Source organism: Haemorhous mexicanus, chromosome 2 (assembly GCF_027477595.1).
Source record: "Haemorhous mexicanus isolate bHaeMex1 chromosome 2, bHaeMex1.pri, whole genome shotgun sequence".
Classification (NCBI taxonomy): Eukaryota; Metazoa; Chordata; class Aves; order Passeriformes; family Fringillidae; genus Haemorhous; species Haemorhous mexicanus.
In genome coordinates, this window is record NC_082342.1 from 53,492,050 (window position 1) to 53,511,768 (window position 19,719).

A 19,719-nucleotide genomic window follows, 5' to 3' on the forward strand; every position below is an offset into this window, starting at 1 on the left:
TACTTTATATGACAGTTTGGTGAGGGTTGTCTCAATTTATTGTCCCAGGACAGCTGTACTACCAAGTCTGTCTACTACCAGCTTTGCCATCACTGGCCCCACCTCCACGGTGTCAGAAGCTCATTCTCATTGCCAGGGAGAGTAAAGTATCTTCTCAAATGCAATAAACTAAAATAATAAAGAGACATTTTGTTAATTTAATAGTGCTTACATTTATGCTTGTCTTAGGTGCAACTGTTGGTGGCAGATGTGCTGTTTTCCAAGTAGCCTCTTCACAAACACAGCAATATCAGCAAATTATTTACAGCTGGACCTTCTTGCAGTGTATAGGAGGAAAGATTGCTATGAGAGGAGTTGTTGACACACTTTGTGCTATTAGCTGAGCCTGAGGCTGAGTTTCACCCAGCACAGGCACTAACATCCTGCCAGTATGCTGACTCAATTGTATTTCTGCCTAAACCAGCCTTTCTAAAGGCACTGTCATTGTCACCCTACAGCACATGGTAATTGCAAATAAGGTGAGAAAATACCCTCTACAATACGACTGTTACCCTTTCTAAGAGCTTAGATGCATGGGCAGTGTTTATTTCTAGTTAGTTTACATAAAGTGAGCCTTGATTTTGCAAACCTTTCTGCTCTGTGCAGCCCGTGGATAGCATGGTTACAATGCTGAGCAAAACCAAATGGCAGGAATGTGTGAGCAGCAGTACAGTGTCTTCAAAGAGTAAGACCTGTCTTTCCTTTGGCCAACAGGCACCTTTTACCGCTGCATTCAATGTGTTACTTTGGTATTCCCTGTTCTGCCTCACGTACCTCGTCTTACAAGTATGATGTGTATTATCAATCTCCTCATGAGATATTGGCCAGAGGTTGTTGGTCTACTTGCTTTTAGAAGGCAATTTTGAGGGATTTACTCTGAATTGCCTGAGAAATTAAACCTTATGTAAAGATATTGCCCTAGAATACTTTGGCTTTGGTTTTTTATGGGCAGTGCAGTCAATGTGGAACAGGAAGAATAGCCAGCCATACACGGATGCTGTTCATAAACACAAGCTCCAAAATGAACCAACACCTGATAAATGTTTTTTAAATAACACTGGATAAACCACATGGGAAAAAAAATATATCCGTGTTCCCTTAGGCTGATGAGCTTCACATTGGTAAGATCCCAGGTTTTTGTCTAAGCTGCCAGTCCACACCAAAGTCAGGAAACATCCTTTCTGCAAGCAAAGACACACAGGTATGAGATGCTTCTCCTTCCTGTTCCTTCAGCTTTTAAAGTGAATTCCATCATGTATGTTCATGGGATGCTCAATGGACTGTTTGGAAATTAATCTTCATTTTGCACAAGTGGAAAGAAGCTGGAAGGACCAATTTTTTTTTTTTCACATTGGAGGATGTCAATGATTTAGTTACATAACACAGTTCTATTAATACCTCTTTATTTTTTAGCTCCTGAAAGAGAGATGATGTAAGATGACCACTTCTCTCTCTACAAGTTAGGTAAATAACATGCAGCTCGGTTTTAGTTTTCTTTTTTCTGTTTAGCTCTTCTCTATTCAAAATTGTTTATCAACAAAAAATTATCTTTCTCAGACTGCAAGTGTCTTCTAAAATTGTGCATATCCTTCTGAGAAATCTCAGCTGAACCTGTGACACCAACTAGCAGCCAAAAGAAGTTATTTTGGCAATTCACAGGGTCAGGAACTGGTATGGTCTGGTTTTGTATGGTTTGTAACTCCTCTCTGAAAAAGAAAAACAAATCACTGTCTTTGGTGCCTTCATGAGAAAGTTCATATTAATTTCAGTTTTAACCATTATTATCCACAATCTGCATGTAAGGAATTGGACATTTGCATCTGCTATGAACACACAGCCAGCAGAAGAGATGTAAGCTGGAATCAAAATTTTTCTAGCACTAAAGCATTGTCTTAATCACTTTGCATCTTTCATCTGTAAAAACTGTCTTATCTACTAATTGTAATGATTGAAGTTACACAAAGAACATAAGAGACTGAGGCTTCATCAGGCATCATGACTGAAGATCAGTAGGATGAACTCTTCTTGCTAATATAGTTTACGGAAGAGAGTTGCATTTCATTAGAAATATGTACCCTTTTACCCCTGAACTGGGTTCTCTTAAACAGGGATAAAAAGATAAACTTAAGTAACCCCCTATACCTCTCCAAGCTTCTGATTTTCCCATAATCTATTAAATTCCCCCCAACAGCTCCAACACCCTTCAGGAACTCTAAAATGCAGTGCTTCTGCTTCAGGCTTCCTTTACACCAACAAGTTCAATTTCAAGTTCTGGTCCTGATCTTCAGAGTAATCCTGATGCCTTGACTCTTGCTTCAGCACCCTCTGTCCTTGCCACCGTGGCCATGGCCAACGCAGCTGTGAACGCCTGGTGCAGGGGAAGAGATGCCCCAGCAGCCACCAGGAGCTACGACACTCCTTCCAGGAGAAACCACATAAAAATATGTCTCTTGCTGCTTTCTGAGCGAAGTACTGAGAGAAAAATAACTCACAGGACAGTGGTATTTGAGATAAAAACTGCCTCAGTTGCTCTGAAACCAGCCAGTCTAGAGAGTGGGAAGCAGCCAGGCCCCCACAGCTTCTGAACCCCGCCCAAGTACCTTAATCCTGATTACAAAACCTGATTGTTTCTGATACCTAAGTCAGCTGGCTGAATACCTGAAGGAAAACCAGGTAAATTCAGCTGCCTAAACATAGGCTTCTAATGTCCTTTGAGATGTCCTAAACTAACCCACTTGGCCTTCAGCAGCAGCTCAGAGAGGTGTGAATCTACAACTCCTCTGACATACCTACTGCGTGGATATGGTAGGACAGCAAGGCATCTCTGGGGCACTGCTTGGCACCTGCAGGTAGGCACTTGTTTAGGCAGATGAATTGCACTTCTAGATTCCTCAGCAGGCTATTCAAAGAATTTAACTTCAGGCGCCTAATTTTGATGACTAACTTCGGTTTCTTAGTTAAGAGCCTGCATCTCTCCTTTCCCTATACAAAAAACCTGCATTCTTCATATATGCACCTCAATTCAGCTGGCATAAGTACTGTATTGCTTCAAAAAAAAAAGTGTGTGTTAGTCTTGTGATTGAGCAAAGAAGCGGCTGTAAGAAGCCAAATTGATAAAAATTGCCAGCAGCTCCCTGCTGCTTAAGGACCTGTTTCTGTGCTGCAGTACGTTATTAGGGAAACTTCCAAGGCTAGATCAGAACATACTCAGAAAACAAACAAGAACAAGCACTTTAGTGCCAGGTTTGTGGCACTTCAGCTCCCCAGGTTTGCACTCCTATCAGTCTTAAAAAGTTTCTGCAGTGTTTTGGCAACATGGTACATTTCTCATTTGAAATACGCTGCTTAATGCAAGGCTAGTAAACAGCTTGAATAGGCAGGGCTTTGATTTATGAACTGCATCAATATGGTAATGAGCACGTTGGCTGGGCAATTAGTTTTAAATTGTATAGGCTCACAACAGCTCCTGTTATTATGACTACAAAGGTTTGTCAGAGTACCTCTGAGTTCAGTATTTCAGAATCCTCTGGTGACTTTATGCCTATTAGACCAGAACTGAAGCAAATTAAAGCCTCTGCTACACCTTCTGAATCTAATACACTAAACCATGTGTATGAAAATATCAGCAGTGAATAGATTAAATAGATGCATCCATTTAAAATGCTACTATGCATGCTTTTTTTTTTCCAGTCCAAGATGGGCTTTGATCTCCAGCAATGTCTTTATCACCCTCTCTAATCAGTGTCTGTAATGAATGCTAAAGTAATGGTGACCCTGCAATAAATGTCAATTACTACAAAGGCCGTGCTGCAGGGCAGCCCCTCCTCTCAAGACGTGCTGGGTCCGTGAGATATAAATGGGCAGCAAGGGAGGACTGTGTCAGCTGCAATGAAGATCAGTTATTTCAGAGGGAGCAAAAGTTATTTTAGAGGAACCTCCTGTGATCCCTATCTCTCTGTGCAGAAAGGCCAAAATGAATCTTGCTCAAACAGTTTTGGTCAAGCAACACTTTTTGATACAAGGACTCCTCCTCCAAAACCTCCATCTATTTTTGATGGATAACCCATGCTTTTTTTAAATCAAAAAAACAAACAAACAAACAAACAAGAATATTTATGTGGGGAGATATTTCCCCCTTTGATTAATTTTCAAAGCTTTCAGAAGAAAGAAGTGTTCGAGCATAAAGTGCTCAGATGAATACTTCAGTATTTTCAGCCTTTCTATCTCTTGCTCTCCCATGTGTTTTTTAAAATTATATTGTTAAGTATTCAGTTAATTTGACAGAATCTCATAATTATTTCAAATTCTTCTATTTGAGGGGTAAGCTTTGTTTTGCATTTTTTTCCTAAATAAATCAGGTAAAGGCAAAACATCCAGCTATAATTAATGACAGCTGCTTTAGAGATGCTCAAAGTTTTATTTAGGTACAAAAGGAAGTGTTTCTTAAGCCAAGGTCCATATTTGAGGCCTGAATAGCTATTTTGAACATATTCCCTCTTTGCCTTCTAGGTTATTTCTTCTCCTGTTATTTGAGATCTTCCAATAATTAGTTACAGTCATCTGTTTTCCACTCTCTGTTCTTTAATTCCAAATTTCTACTTAGGCTGATTTCTTGTTTTGTTTGCTAAATTATAGAGCTTTGTTATCATAAATCAGATGTTCCTTCCCCATAGAAAGGGTTACTTTTTTATCAAATAACAGACCTCCTTTTTGGATAAACTCAACCATTTCAAGTGGTTTGACAAATGTAGTCTAAAAATATCTAAACTAGCTCTAAGCCTACTAGCCTAGGTCTCACAAATAATGAAGCAGTGGAGCTGAGGCACACTGCTGTGACACAACTTTTTTGGGGGATATCCAAAGAGTAAATCAGGTCTTTACATGATACCTGCAATAACTGTATGCCAAGTTCAGAGGTCATTTTTGAAGCTATTCTCTGGAGCTTTCATAAGTTTGGTTTCTTATGCTATTTTATGAGACTTCCTCAGATTTTCTCCACTTGTGACATCTTTCCTCTATGCAGACTGAAACTGCCTGGGATGTTTCCACATGACTTTATGGAACAAAGTGGCAAATAAGCACCCATCATGAAAAATTATGCAATCCACTAGTGAATGCTCCTAGAAATTTTGAAGGGTCTGCAACACCTGAAGTTTAGTCCAGAAATAATAAAGAGCTGGATTCTTTTTTCAAAAAAAAAAAAAAAAAAAAAAAAGTGGTTTGGAGTAGAAAAAAATGCCTAAAACACTTCATTTACGGTCTAACAGCTATATAAAGAAGAAGTGCAGGATAATTATTTCTTAACTTTTTCTAGTTTTCCTTTCCTATATAAGCCATTTATTTCTAACCTTTAAAAATAAAAACAAAAGATAAGTAGAAATCTTAATCAAATGGGATGTAAATTGCCTGGCAGGATGAGGCTCACACAAACATGAAATTCTTCTAATCTGATTTCCATGGAAATGTGGAATTGTTGCAAATTCTGTTACTGAGTCCCTTAAAAAAGCAGAATGGTTATTTCCAGGTTCCACACAGCACACAAGTATTAAATCAAATTATCAACACCCTCCCCTGGCCAGGCAACTGCAACTTAATTCAAATAAATTAATCTCTGACAGAGATGGTGTGTTTCACCTTAATTTTTGTGAGTACAAAGTTTTGTGTTAATGTAAGAGAGATTTTCTTTCCTTCAGAATGCTGTAAGTCATTTATTCAGATGTTAGAGAGAAGAAAAATTAGTCTTTTTTTTCCCCTTTGTGACAAGAAAAAAAGACTAGTTGCTTTGACTGAGTTTTAGAAGTGCCACAAATTCAGTTTCAATCTTCTTTCATTAAAATTTTGATGTGTTCATCTGTGCACATGGCAGGTACTTTTACAGAGACCCTCTTATGACTGAGGATGGCTGTGCCATCTTAGTGGGAGCTGAAGAGTTGAAGATCAGTTTGGCATGAAGCTCAGACACTTTAACATACAAGTCTAAAGTGTTAGTGTATATTTGTAATGCTAGCAATAAAGTCTTATTTTAACACTGAGGAATAACCACCACATTGGTAATATTAAGTTTAAAAATATAAAAAGAAGTAAATATTTGATGGTTTATTACCTCTCTGCTCAAAAAAGGTGGAACAAATGCTCTAAGTTTAAACACTCAGTGCCTTCCTACCCCTAATGCTCCAAACAGCTTAAGGCTAAAGTTTTTGATGTTTTTATCACTAAATATATAAGGAGGCTTGATCTTCAAAAAGCTACAGGCCTTTCCTTTTGTAAAATGTGAGCCACTTCTAAAGTGTGTTTCTCCAAAGGGAAAATGTGTCTGGCAGTAAACACTCTGATTTCAAAACTTCAAGCTCTCTCTGGCTTTTTTTAAAATACATGTCTTCATCTCCACTGTTTTTAGAAGAAGCTTAAAAACGGTAATAGACTGTAAATAATGCAACTTTGGCTCCCCAAGCCAAAGTGATGACAGGGCAAAGCAGCTGTATGAAGTACAGACTTCCCTGCACACCTCATCCAGGCATAAATTGCAAACCACCCACAGCAGGCAGAGTGGCCATGACAAGGGACCAGCAATGGCCCTGCCTCTGGCCACCCACACCAGGACACTTACTGCTGACAGGTTTTTCTCTGCCACCTCTCTCCCTGTTAAGACTGCAATAAATGAACAGTTTTTGTGCTTTTTGCTGGTGGGGAAACATGGAATCGGTCTTGTTCATCTTTCATCACCAGAAGTTATGTGAACATGTGGCAGTGCCTGCAGCCACAAAGGCACCATGGATTACTAACCACAGAGCTGCATTGCTTTAGTCAAGCCACACTTTTCAAGATGATGCCCAAAAGCAGGGAAAAGCAGAGTTACTTTAAGTCTTTTCTGTGGAAAAACAGAGCCCTGTGTAGAAACAACACAAAGATGCACAGTAAGGAGAAAATTAGCTGTACCACTTTCCAAAAAATATGTCCTCAAGGCTTCAATAAGCCCTGGAAGAATCATGCTCTGAGCTGAATAAATAGGCTGCATGATAACAAATAAATGGACAAATGAAGATTTCTAGTAATTTAAAATTTCAGTTGCTCCAGCAGACAAAAATTAACTACCTTGATCAGAGTCAGATTGTGTATAAATATAGAGAAAATTATAACACCACTCTAAAATTGCTTATATTCACAGCTTAACATACTTATTAACCTTTTCCCATTGCATTTCAGCATACTGATATTCTTAAAACATAACGTCTCGTATGCTAATGGAATATTTGCACATATGCAAATACTCAGGCAAGGACTCTGCTTATAAGACAACCTGGGCTCTACCCCCCAATGTGTTTGCTATAATGCACTACTGTCATCCCTTTAAATCATTGGGAAGGCTGTCGTGATTTTATATTCCTGGGAGTGTCCATTGCAGTGGGAGATTGACAAGGACCAGACTGAGAGCTGCTTTACAGACCTTCACCTTGCTCCCGCTGAAAATGTATATTACCACATGGATTTTAATGACTTGTCCCTACCATTCTGTGGCCTGGGATTTCCTGCTGCACCCTGCCCGTGAGACAGGCAGCCAAGGATGTGGCAATACAGGAAAGGCAATGGTGAAACAAGACACAGTAATTTTTGACTGCTTCTCTGTGAGTTATTTACATCTAATTGTGCAATTTTGCAAAACGTTCAGTTTCCCTTTAATTTGGCTGCAGTACCAACCTGGCGGCATCACATTTTTAGTAAATTCTTGTCATAGATGACCTTCAGCTAAGTAAAGAAATGTTAGCTTGCATAAACAATTCCAAAGATATTTGAAAGTACACTAAATAAACATCATACCTGTGAGGGTACAGGCAAGTAGAAGGTTTTATGAACTTCTACCTGAAATACTGTTGAGTTTCCTCAGAGCAAGATGCAGAGTGCCATTGAGTTTACCTGCTATGTGTTTACTGCTACAAAGCCTCCTTACCCTACCCCATTTCCCAGTACAATGTATGGGAAAGCAGCAGTGTCCACCATTCACTGGCATTCTCCAGGCTGAAGACATTATCAGTACTGTGTGTGTCCAAAATAACTCTTTCAGTAATGGACTTCAACCTATGCAAGCAAGATGAAATACTGGGACTACTAACCTCCAGGGTTTGTTTTGGGAGAGTTTTTATGTAATGGTGTCAGTCAGATAGTGTATATGAAAGCAATTCTTCAGAGACAGTTTAAATGCTACTGCAGAAATGCCTACCAGGCTGTCAAAGGTCTATTTTAAGAGGTATTAAAAAGACAACAAGGAAGGTTCCCTCAAGCATGTGTATACTCTGTTCATATATTGCAATGACAATTAGTGTAAATACTCTTTATCAAACACCATTTCATCTCAAATTAACATTTGACTGGCAAGATTTCAGTTTACTCTGATAGGTAATTAATGAAATAAAATTATACTAATTTCAAGATTTTTGAATTCTCTGTTTCCCCTTGTTACAAGAAAACTTGATAGCTTTATTTTGCACAACACTTTCCATTTGGGGAAATGGGGTTTGCCTCACTAATGCATATTTGAGGAGCTTATGACAAACAGAAGTACACAAGTGAAGATAAGTAGTCACGTGTGTGTGCCTGTTGTTATGAATTCAGCAATGCTGAGTGCTTCTGTTGGTATGAGAATTAGGAATTTCAAAACACTAGGTGCTTCTACATTTCACCAGAAACAGTGGCTAAATTAAATGTCTTCAATTTTTTTCCCTCTCTGCCACAGAAGTGCACAGGAGCTTAGAAGTGTCTCTGGCCTGCAGAACTGGCTGGGAGAGCAGAGGTCAACTGACCACTACTGATGCAGAGAAACCCATTCGGGTTTCCTTTGTCCTGTTTGTGTCTAACACCTTGGTGCTCCTGATGCTTCCCTTCTCTTGGTGGATGCTCTGCAGTGAGTGATACTTTGCAAGCAGGGACAGGGCTCTCTGTGTAGCACTGGCTGGGCAGGCAGGAGGAGCCCATGGCCAATAACCTCCCACCACCTCTAGAAACAGCTCTCAGCGCAGTCCAGAGCCAGGCAGGAGGTAGCTCAGGCACAACTGCCTTCAGCAAGCCAAGCTGCTTGACTCTGGAGGTTCCTGGATCATGGATTTGTAAACTTGCTGAACATGAACAGCATCTGTAATCAGGCATCTCTGTCTTGACTTGCAAAGCGAGCAGAAAGTCTAAAGGAAGGGACCCAAGGACAGAATTGTCTAGTACAGGGAAAGAGGGGCTTGGGGATGGCTCACATGGATTGAGACAAAGGCTTGCTTTCAGAGAAAGTTGGAAACACCTTAGATTTAGGGTAAAGGTTGATATTTTTGAGCTATATGTTACTTTAAGTGATCTGGCACTGGTCAGGTAATGGGTGAGCTCCTGCTCTACAGTTACATGTGGAGCCATAACTCAGCCCATCTTAGAAAGACTATGAGCCTCAGTGGCAACAATAGACTGCAAAAAATAGGTAAGTGGGAGAAGGAGCAGGGCCTGAGACTACCCCTGTCCAGGGAGATTCTTCTCACAACAGGCCAAAGACCCCAGTACCTCCTTGCTCACTAGGTTTAGCCCTGTAAATGTCATCTCCCTTTCAGAGTAGTGTTTATTGCTGGCAGAAGAATTGTGCCATGCCAGAGGATGTTGAAGCCCGGTGGCTGATAGACCTTCCTGAAAACTGTGAGCAGTGCTTTGGACAGTGGGTCTAGAAAGCAAATGTTCCAGCTCCTGGGCAATGAGAAGCCTCTTCTGCTGCTGCCATTAGAGCATCATTTCTTCTGAGCTCATGAATGTCATTAGGCAGAAGATCTGCTCCCAGGAAAGAAGGTCCTGCTTTACTCATAGCCTGGGCTGCTCTCAGCACAGTCTCTGGGTGGGATGGAGGCACATGGGTCAAAGCACTGGGAGCCACTGGCCCCAAGCCTTGCACTCCCCAGGCCCCTGTGTCCCTGCCACAAAAGAAGCAGGTCTGCTTTCACGTGCAAACCAGCATGGAAGCCAGTGAACCGGCAGCATTGATGAACCCAGCATCAAAAGCAAGGGCATGTAGGAGCTGAGTTAATTGCTGCTTCAAGCACTTAAAGCACAAATTCAGAAATTAAGATCTGATGCAAAGATGACTCAGAAGCAACACACTGGGTTTAGCTGGCATGCATAGGGAGCTTCCCTCTTAAAAGGAGCTAATCATTTGTTAGTGCCAGAGAGCTTTTATAACAGGAGAGTTGCTTTAGCCCCAAAATGGTGTTTTCTAACATTGCCCTGTCTCCCAATAAGGGAACACCAAAGCTGACTCAGAGAACTCTGAGCTGAGACTCTGCCCAGAGGAACAATATGAATAATCTAAACCGCTCTTACAGCTCCCCCTGTCAATTTACTAAAAGCATCATATCTGTAGTTGGATCTGTGGCTTAAAAAATGTGGCCTAAGGCAGGAATTTTCTTTGCTGCTATGTCAATACATTAAAAGATCCAGAATGTGTTTAAGAGTAGGCTGATGTGGATTAAAAAAAAAAAATCAGTAGAATTCTCAAAATATTGTTCTTGCTTTCTCTGAATAACATCTTACAGAAAGACATGCTTCACACTATATGATTTTAAAGTGATGAAATCTTTGCTTCTTCACTGCCTCTTTTTTTGACTCCTCCTTTGGCTCAAAGGAGTTGTGCCAATATTAAAAAAAAAAAAAAGGTATTTATATTGTGGTAGAGCCAGGACGCCACATAAAGAACCTGTTCTTTATTGTGTGAAGTGCAGTAAATTCACAGGAATGAGTCCCTGCCCAAGGAACCCACAGCCCATAACTCTGGACATGGCACAGCACAAAGAACTATGGAAAGCACAAACAACCATACAGAAGGCAGATCGTGATGGGCATAAATAAACACAAATGTTGGCCAGAGAGCCCCTAGAGGCTCATGAGGCTGGTTGAAGGCTTTAGGAATACTGATATATCACAAAATGCTAATTTTATGGTCACATCTGGGATAATTTTTTAAAAGCATTAAAATTATTTAAAAAAAGCATTCATCAAAGCATTACTGAGTTGTACCTCAGTACTAAAGACTTGTGGAGGTTCCAGGGGGTTTGGCCAATCTAAATTCAGGTGGAATCAGGAAGCAAAGTATAATTTCAAAATATAGATGAAAATATTTTCAGTATTCTTGTGGGAATACCATTCAGCTAGTTACTGCCTTATGCTTCTTTGTGCATTTTGACTTAGGTGATATTTGGATTGTTTAATTCATTCAAACTTCTTCAGCCACCTAAAGTAAATATTTGTAAAGTTTTGGTAGGTCAATGCAACCCTACAGTTTGCTGTATTATGTATTATATAGTCTTTCTTCTAAGTGGATTTTCAATTTATTTTGAAAAGTAAAATATAGTTTATTCTCAGCCAGAAATTAATTAAACTTCATTCTTTCGAATGAAGCTAATTCCATCTACTCAAGGGCATTTTCTATGTTAATGCTTCTTTTCCAAAGTTCCATAAAGTACTTAACAAAGTAAGTATCACAATTATGGAGGAAAGACCACGGAGGAAACACAAGAAGAAAAGGCTGTGTACATAGTTTCTAGAACATTTTGAAATTAAATATTACATCAAATTTAAAGACAAAACCCTGTACATTTTACACTTCATCTTACTTAATGTGTTACTAGAAACTGGATTGAATTTTAGCCTCAGAGCATCTTGTAAAGTAATATTCAGTCTGTCACCATGTTTACCCTTTAAAAAAAAAAAAATCTGGAAAACTGCTCCCCAGAGAGATGCAGCTTTTTTTGGCAAAAGATGTCCTCACCAAGCTTCTTTTATTACCTTAACATAAAACAATTTCCTTAGTGAAATAAACTGTATGGTCGAAGAGAGCTGTTTGCTATAATGCCTGACTCTAGAGTTTCTTCCATGAGAAATCTCTTGGTCAGAGATATTATTTTTCTCCATTAGCTACTCAGCTCTTATTAAAGACAGTTCTTCAGATGATACCACACCAAAGAGCAACAACAACAACAAAGGATTAAATGTGGTGGTTTGCTCCAAATGAATCATAACAAAACAGATTGCTGAGGTGTGTCTTCTGCTGAGGCTCACAGAGTCATGGTTTGGCATGTTTATGGCTCTGCCGTCTAGTTGCATTCTGTTAAAGATGGTTAATATAACTAGATTTTATAGATATCTCATTTAATAAAACAATCCAAAACAATTCATAGCAATCCTTTGAACTTTTTGTAAAAAGTGTCATTGTTGCATTATTCATTTTATTGACTAGTGCACATAGGGAATGAATCAATTTGATCTGCAAAATAAATTTAGATGCAGTAGGGGTTTTAGCATAGCAAAAAGATTCGGCTGAGGAAAGATGTGAAGAGATGAGATGGAATAAAAATGAAAGCCATTCAAAGTCTATTTATTAAAAAATTATGCTAATGGATCTGTGAGAAAAATTATTGCAAACCAAACCAAACCAAACCAATCCAAACCAAACCATTATAATAGGTCAAAGCTCTAGTTCCTCTTTTTCAAAAACTGATCTAGGGAAGCATTTTGCCACTGTTAATAAAATGCCTTTTCTGAAATAACAGAAACTAATTTTAGAAGAAAGTATTTTTTAATATTAATTCTTTCAGGAATTCCTGCTTTGAAGAAATTTACAAAGTTGTTTCCATCCTGATCTGCAGTGAAATATACTTTGGAATGTAAATTGTCTTGCAAGGTCTAATCTGTGATTTCTTCTATTCACCAGTCCAAATTCTAGAGAAAATAGTGTATAGAAAATGTACAAAATTGGTAAAGAAGCATTAATAACAAAATTTTAAAAATTATTATTTTGGTCACAGATACGGGATGAAAAAACCTGAAGCTGTTAGATGACAATTTTAGTTTTACTTAAGTTGTCTTGGAACAGGAATGTCAAGAAAAGCCTCAGAGAAGACAAAAATCTTATTCCATAATCCAAGCTTGGAAATAGTGCCTGCTAGGGACAGTCTGTGTGACCAGTTTTCACTGTTTTTCTGAAAATAAGCTGCATATCAGAAGAGTCTCTCTCTCCAGGGATAGCAGAAGGCACTTAGGATACAACTATTGACAGGTTATCTTTGCTGCCCAATTGAATCTTACCAGGACTGTCCAGCCCAGAACCACATGTTCTACTGTGAGACACCAAAACTGATCTCTGGGAGCATTTAGCTTGTCACATCTCCATTTCTAGAGGGGACCAGCAGAGTCCTCTGAGAAGCTGAGGCAAGCAATCAAAGTCTCAGTACTTCAGCAGGGACCTTTCAAGGATACAGAGTTCCTAGGCATGCCCCACCCCCAGTTAATCTACAGATGCTGTAGTGTTGGGATTTGTCTATCAAACTTGTTAATGGGACATTTGCCATTAAAAAAAAAAATGGGCAGAGCATACACAGAAATATTGGCAGAAAGAAGTGCTGCCTTACTCATTATTTTCTTGTGCTTCTGGTGGAGTGAATAAATCAACTCTGAACATTGTTTAGGAAAGTTGCAGCACTGGTGTAGACTGCCTAAAATAACTTGCTTATTGATGACCTATAAATCCAACTTAAATCTCACATTAACCTTTTCTCTGAGTAGCTTTTTCATTAGTAGATGATTAAGTGATTGGAAATTGCTGAAAATGAAGCCACTCAGCTTGCAAAAGGGCAACGTCCCTCCTGCATCCATAAGTCCTGGTATTTTTCAAAGTTGGAGGCACCAGCTGAAACTGGGCTGTTTCCTGCACAAAATGATTCAAAAATTTAAACACAAACCGTTGCAAGTTAGGGGAGAGACACCTTGTTTTTTTAAAGGAGGCTTAAGGTCATACTTCCCATGCTGTGCTCAGCTCCCAGACTGGATCTCTTATTTTTTCTCCTACTGCATAAATATTAGTGAGGTGAAATTCCCATTTATGTCAGTACCACATTACTATTTGTGATGTCACAGAAACCTTCCTTTTCACCTGCCAGAAGCTCATCAGAATTGCACAGTATTTACTGTGTTCTTGTGCAACACCAGACCCAGAGAGGGAGTGATGCCATTCTGTCAGACCTACTATACATATGTACATAAACATAAAAGAATTTAATGGAAAAATAACTATGCATTTCTTACTATTAGTCTTTAAATATTGCCTCTTTTTTTAATCTCCACAAGCTCAGTTTTGAAGAAGCCTCCCAAAATAGCACAGTAGATTGGAACACCAGAAAATACAGAAGAAGAGCCACTTTTAACTGACAAGAACCATCAGCAGGGCCACCTGGTCACACTGCAGTGGCAAGAAATTGGTTCCTGCATCCAACACCAGTTTCCACTACCTTGTCTGCCAGATTATTACATATGCAGAGAAGCCTTCTCCTGAGAGATATACACTTCAATTTCAGCCCATGACCTCATATTTTACCTTTTCGCTAGAGATTCAGACCTAGTTTTGTGTTCTACCCTAAGGTACTTGTACACTGTAATTAAATCCTATCTCACCTGCTCCTTTTTCACGGCCCAACATGTTAAGGTCTTGGAGCCATTTCTTGAAGAAATGTATTTCTTGAAGAAGATATATTCTCCTGCCTCCTAAATAAGCCTTGTTCCTTGGACCCCTTCCAAGTTTTCCTTAGGGAATGCACCAAATTACAAACCTCTTGAAAGATTTAGAAGTCCAGCGGGGCTTCACGTGGTGCAATTATTGGGGGAGATTGGCTTTAAAGGATATGGCTGGGCAGGTTAAAGTCAAGGGAAGTTCAACGTGTGGAGAGATTAGAGGATCAAGGCTTGGTAGGCTGAATACAATATGGGACCTAAAAATGTAAGCAGGGATTCAGAGAACAGTGTCTGTTCAAATCCTAAATCTAGGGCTTACTTTCATTCTTTGGTGTGCTTTTAAATACCTGTGTAAATAGCTGTGGATGTGGGGAAGCCCAGGGAAGAATTGCAATTTGCTCCAAGTGTTGTGCAGCTGCAGAGAGACACCTGAGTGTGTATAAAATGCTGCAGGGACAGAGGACAGTAGGAGTCTGGGGTGAGGCAGCAAGGTAGGACCAGCTATTGAAGCTCCTGCATTCCTGTCCTGTCTGGAATTAGGGTCAGATGCTGCTTAAAAGTCACCTGACCCTGTGCTTCAAAACTGCTGGCAAGTGAGAGGGAGGGATTGGACCTGAATGGTCACCATCCCCACCTCCTTACCCAAAACCTCCTCCTCCTCACCCTCCACCATGTGGATGTGCAGGAGATCTGATCCCCAGTCAGGTCAGCTGCCATCCATCCATCCATCCATCCATCCATCCATCCATCCATCCATCCATCCATCCATCCATCCCACTTGACTGGCCTTGAGTCACAGGTCTGTGCCACCACAGCTATCATAAAACACTTACAGAGGATGCCTGAAAGCGACGAATCCATCACATAAATAAGGCATAAGTGTAATTTGCCCTGAAAGTGGAAGAAATGCTCTGTTTAACGACGCCCGGGTGTTCGATGATTGCAGCGAGCGCAGTGACAGTCACAGTGATGAACTGTTGTTCCTCTGAATAGTCTCTCAATAACAGCTGTGTGACAATTCATAAATGACATTCCTCATATACAACGTTGATAATGCCAGCTTCACTGCACTAGTGCACTCATTGCTCTAATATCTCAGACTTTCAGCCGGAGAATGCTGCCTGCCTAAAAAGCAAAGGAATTTTTGTGCTATTTATCAGAAGACTTTGTACTTTGTTTTCCATGGAAAATGGGACTGTCCTTTCTATGTCATAGGATGGTTCTTATTCCAACATGTAATACAAAAGATTAAATAAAAATAAGAGGAGGAAAATAGATGACAGTATTTTCCCATTTATCCCATGTAAATGGGTTTAATGAAAAAAGTCATTTCTAAAAAGCAATACTGAAAATCTTCTAGGAGGAAGGTCAGGAATTTCTGAAACATTATTCAAAGGCCTTTCCTGTAAGAAGTGGACTCCTAGGTCTAGACAGCACATTTCCAAAAACTGGGGAGCTCCATGAATATTTCATATCAAAAGCAGGACTGTTCCTTAACACTATCCTGTGCATATTCCACTAAGAATCCTTACAAAATATTTCTGCTAAGGATCCCTATAAAATATGTGTCAAATCTAGTATTTTGTGTCTCAGCCTTGCCTCCCTTATGAACATCCCTGTCCACAGAGCAGCTAGTCTTGTTTAGTCTTTATATTTCAAATATGTACTCAAACTCCTAGAATCTCTCTTTCCTTCTATCTTTTTTTCTACTTTCTGCATTTTTTTTATTGCATCTCCTTCCTTTACATTAGAGGTGGAATGAAGAAATACAGTCTAATTCAATACCAGGAGAGTATTTCTTGCTAGAACCCCTGCTGAAATGCTGTTCATTTTCTTGTGGTCTCTTATACTTGGCAACCAGCCAACGACACCTTTTGATTTTTAAAATGTTAAGGGAAAAGTTCAGATAATGAAACAAAGTCCAATTAGAGGGACTAATGTCAAAGGGTTGATGTCTCTTCAAAGGATTAAAATGTGCACAACACCAGAAGTGGCCTTATTTCAATGCTTCAGACAAAGTGGAATAGAGCTGCTGAAATCTCCCATGAGTGGCAGGCTTTGCCTTTGCAGCCTTCATGGCTGTTTTTCTTGCAGCACAACCACAGATGACAGACTCTATAAATCTGTAGTGAGAAATGGACCTTGTCTGAAGGAGCTTGCAAATTAAACATGCAAAAGAAGAGGCTGGAAGAAAAACAGAGCCAGAAAAGCCATGCAGCAGGTATGTGATAAAGGCAGCAGCTGCAGAGGTCCAGGTCCTGTTCCCTGGATTCAATCAAGTAATCCAAACCTTGGGGTTTTCTCACAACAGTACAGACAGAATTGGCAAATTATGGCAACCAAAGTCATCATCACTATATCTAAAAGGTGCTAATATCCAACTGTAGTTTTTTTTTTCATTTTTAAAATGAGTTTTAAACAGGCCAGGAACAGGCACTGCAAGGCTCCTACCTTTGGCAAACCCGGTTTAGGAAGACCAGACTTGGTTACAGCCCAAGCTGCTGCTGAATCTGCCTCAGTGCCACCTTCTTAGTCCTTTGCTGCTCTCTCCAGCTTAAGTGAAGGATTAAAAAGGAGAGCACAATTGCATGCTGCATTGATGTAAATTTTTCTCCTCTGATTTTCTAAAACTACATTTTAATTTTTGTTTGTCAAAAGATTTAATGTTTAATTAATCTGTCTTAACAGACAAGAAAATGTGTTCTAGCAAAAAGTTCCTCCTGTGTATATATGGTCTGTTCAAATAACCTTTTTCCCAACTTCTCTGCAATCAGAAGATTTGAATTTTAATGCAAAATATTCATGCTAGAACCTGATCATATCCCAGAGCTACAATTCTGAGTGGCATCAGTCCATGGTATCTGACTGTATTTGCCAAAAACATGTCAGGACTCCCCTATAGTTCAAATCACCCCATAAATTCTACACTTACACAACATTGGTGACCTCATACCCAAGGCATGCCTTAATGATCAAGCAAGTGGAAACGTTCAGTAAATACATTGAATGTTTGACATTGTTATCAGTGGGTGTTCCCTGGGTCTCTTGTGAAACAATCCCAAGATTAATGCAAGGCCAAGAAACGTCAGCCAAGTGAAAACCTTAAATGTTAGTTAAGTAATTTAAATAGACAACAGCAGTTTCCCTGCGTTAAAATTCAGCAAAATAGTTCTTAGAGAAGTACTGGGGAAAAACCCCTGAATTTTCTTAACAGTGAGTTATTTGTGTTGCTTTGACTGACTTTAAGTTGTTGCTTCTGACATTGTGAATCTGGAGGAAGTGTGCCAGTCTCATGAGGAGTTCTGAGAAATTAAACATTAAAATATCTCAACAAAAGCTTTGATAAAGCCCATTATAAAAATTAGGCTTGATACAGACAGCTTTTCAGCATTTCAGCCTTTTAGCCTTTCAGCCTCTCAAAATCAGGTCTTAGAAATACTCCCAGTTGAAAAGAAGGTTGATTCCCTAAACCAGAGCACAGTGCCCCCTCTACAGTGCACAGAAAACTTGGCTACTTCTACTGATTCCCATGTCAGCAGAAGGCTAACACATGCTTCACATGCTGTAGTAAAATAACAGAGATGGAAAGAAATAAAATCAGAAATAAAAGCAGATTTTTCCTATTATTTTTCTTATCTCTGTACTTCACTTTATAGGCTAAGTTGAATTTAAATACACATGGTTGTTTTTGCACACGGGGCAGCCAGTGCCATCTGACCTCAGAGCCGTGGGGCAGCCTCTGCAGGGATGTGTGGGGTGCTGGCAGGGGGTCCATCCACACGGCTTGGGTGCCCCAAGCAGCACATAACAAACATTTAGCAGCTTTGTGCTGCAACCACCATGCTCAACATTGCCTTTCTTTTTCAGCCTTGCAAGGAATGAAAGCCTTACCCTGTAAATATTATACACTCCTGATTATGAACCTGATTAGGCTGCTGAAGAGAATGGGACAGGTCAAATGCCTTAAGTACACATAGGAAGGATATACAGGGCAAGGGTTGAGATTGGAAGCTTTGTGTTAATGTATCATAGAAAAGAGTCATTAAAAAAGACTCATATAGCTAAATTTGTCAACAGCAATAAATGCAAAACCCAATTCCCAACATGATGGCTGCCACAAGAATCACCTGGTTGCCTTTGCACTGAAATTATTGCCATCAAATAATTCTCATTCATAAACAAAGGAACATAAATGGAACACTGCAAAGGATGGATTTGCAATGGCCTGAGCTGAAAAGAACTTACTGCCTAGGTCATAGAGGTACTTGGATGACCCTACATGTTGGCTATAACAGTGTTCAAGGCGGTGGTAAAAATGATGGATTACAATCACATTTGTGTGCTACATTACTAAGTAACGAACTGCTCTGTACTACATGTTTTGCCTCCAGGAATATCTACTTATGTCATTCTTTTTAGTCATCTTTTTGCAGCAGAACATCATAGTTTGATAACCAACATCTTTAGTTTCAGGAGTTCAGAATTGTGCCAAATCTTTAGTGTCAATTTACTGTGTGTAAAAAGAAATATTTATGGATTCTACAGACAAAAATTTAAAAATCCAGCATGAACATCCATTAGCAGAAATTTTTCACTTTTGCTCCCTACCTCTGAATTCAAACGCTTGACATGTCAACTTACTTACATTCACAAGTATTCAGGTGCGAGAGGAAAATCAGGACAGCCTCCTCCCAGCAGCATCCCCATTCTCAGCTCTGTAATGCCTTTTGCATGGTCTTGATGGCCTGGCTTCCAACAGTGTCCAAACACTTAAAGAAGTAGAAAGTAATTTTAAGGGATGCACCAAGCACCTAAATGAATTAAGAATGTCCCATCTGGTTATCTACTTCAGGAATGACCTTGCTAACTTTGGTATGAGGAAAAGCTTTTCCTTAGGAAAAGAGCTGAGCCTGCATGAAGAAATTAGTAGGCTGACATTTGCTCCTGCCCAGAGTACTGAAAAGACCTGATAAGCAGCCTGATGCAGTTCTCTGGCCTAAGGTAATATCTTTATTTCTCATCAAAGATGAATTTTCATTTTTATCATAGTTTTTTTCAACTTAGGGATTTCATGTGGATAACACTGTATTGGAGTAAGTGAAACCAGCTGTTATGTGATAGAGAATGTCTCAGGGAGGATTTTTAATGTGGGTAAAAGACTGTATT

At 39.6% G+C, this 19,719-nt stretch overlaps 1 protein-coding gene and 1 long non-coding RNA gene across 3 annotated transcripts in view; one reads left to right on the forward strand and one right to left on the reverse strand.

The window, feature by feature from the left end:
• Positions 1 to 19,719, reverse strand: part of STARD13 (StAR related lipid transfer domain containing 13) — a 288,208-nt gene that overhangs the window by 248,884 nt on the left and 19,605 nt on the right. The gene's annotated exons all lie outside the window — the stretch shown is intronic.
• Positions 1,451 to 5,678, forward strand: LOC132323540 (uncharacterized). Its single transcript, XR_009485370.1, has 2 exons — positions 1,451 to 1,503; positions 2,231 to 5,678. It is a non-coding gene; the product is annotated as an uncharacterized LOC132323540 (long non-coding RNA).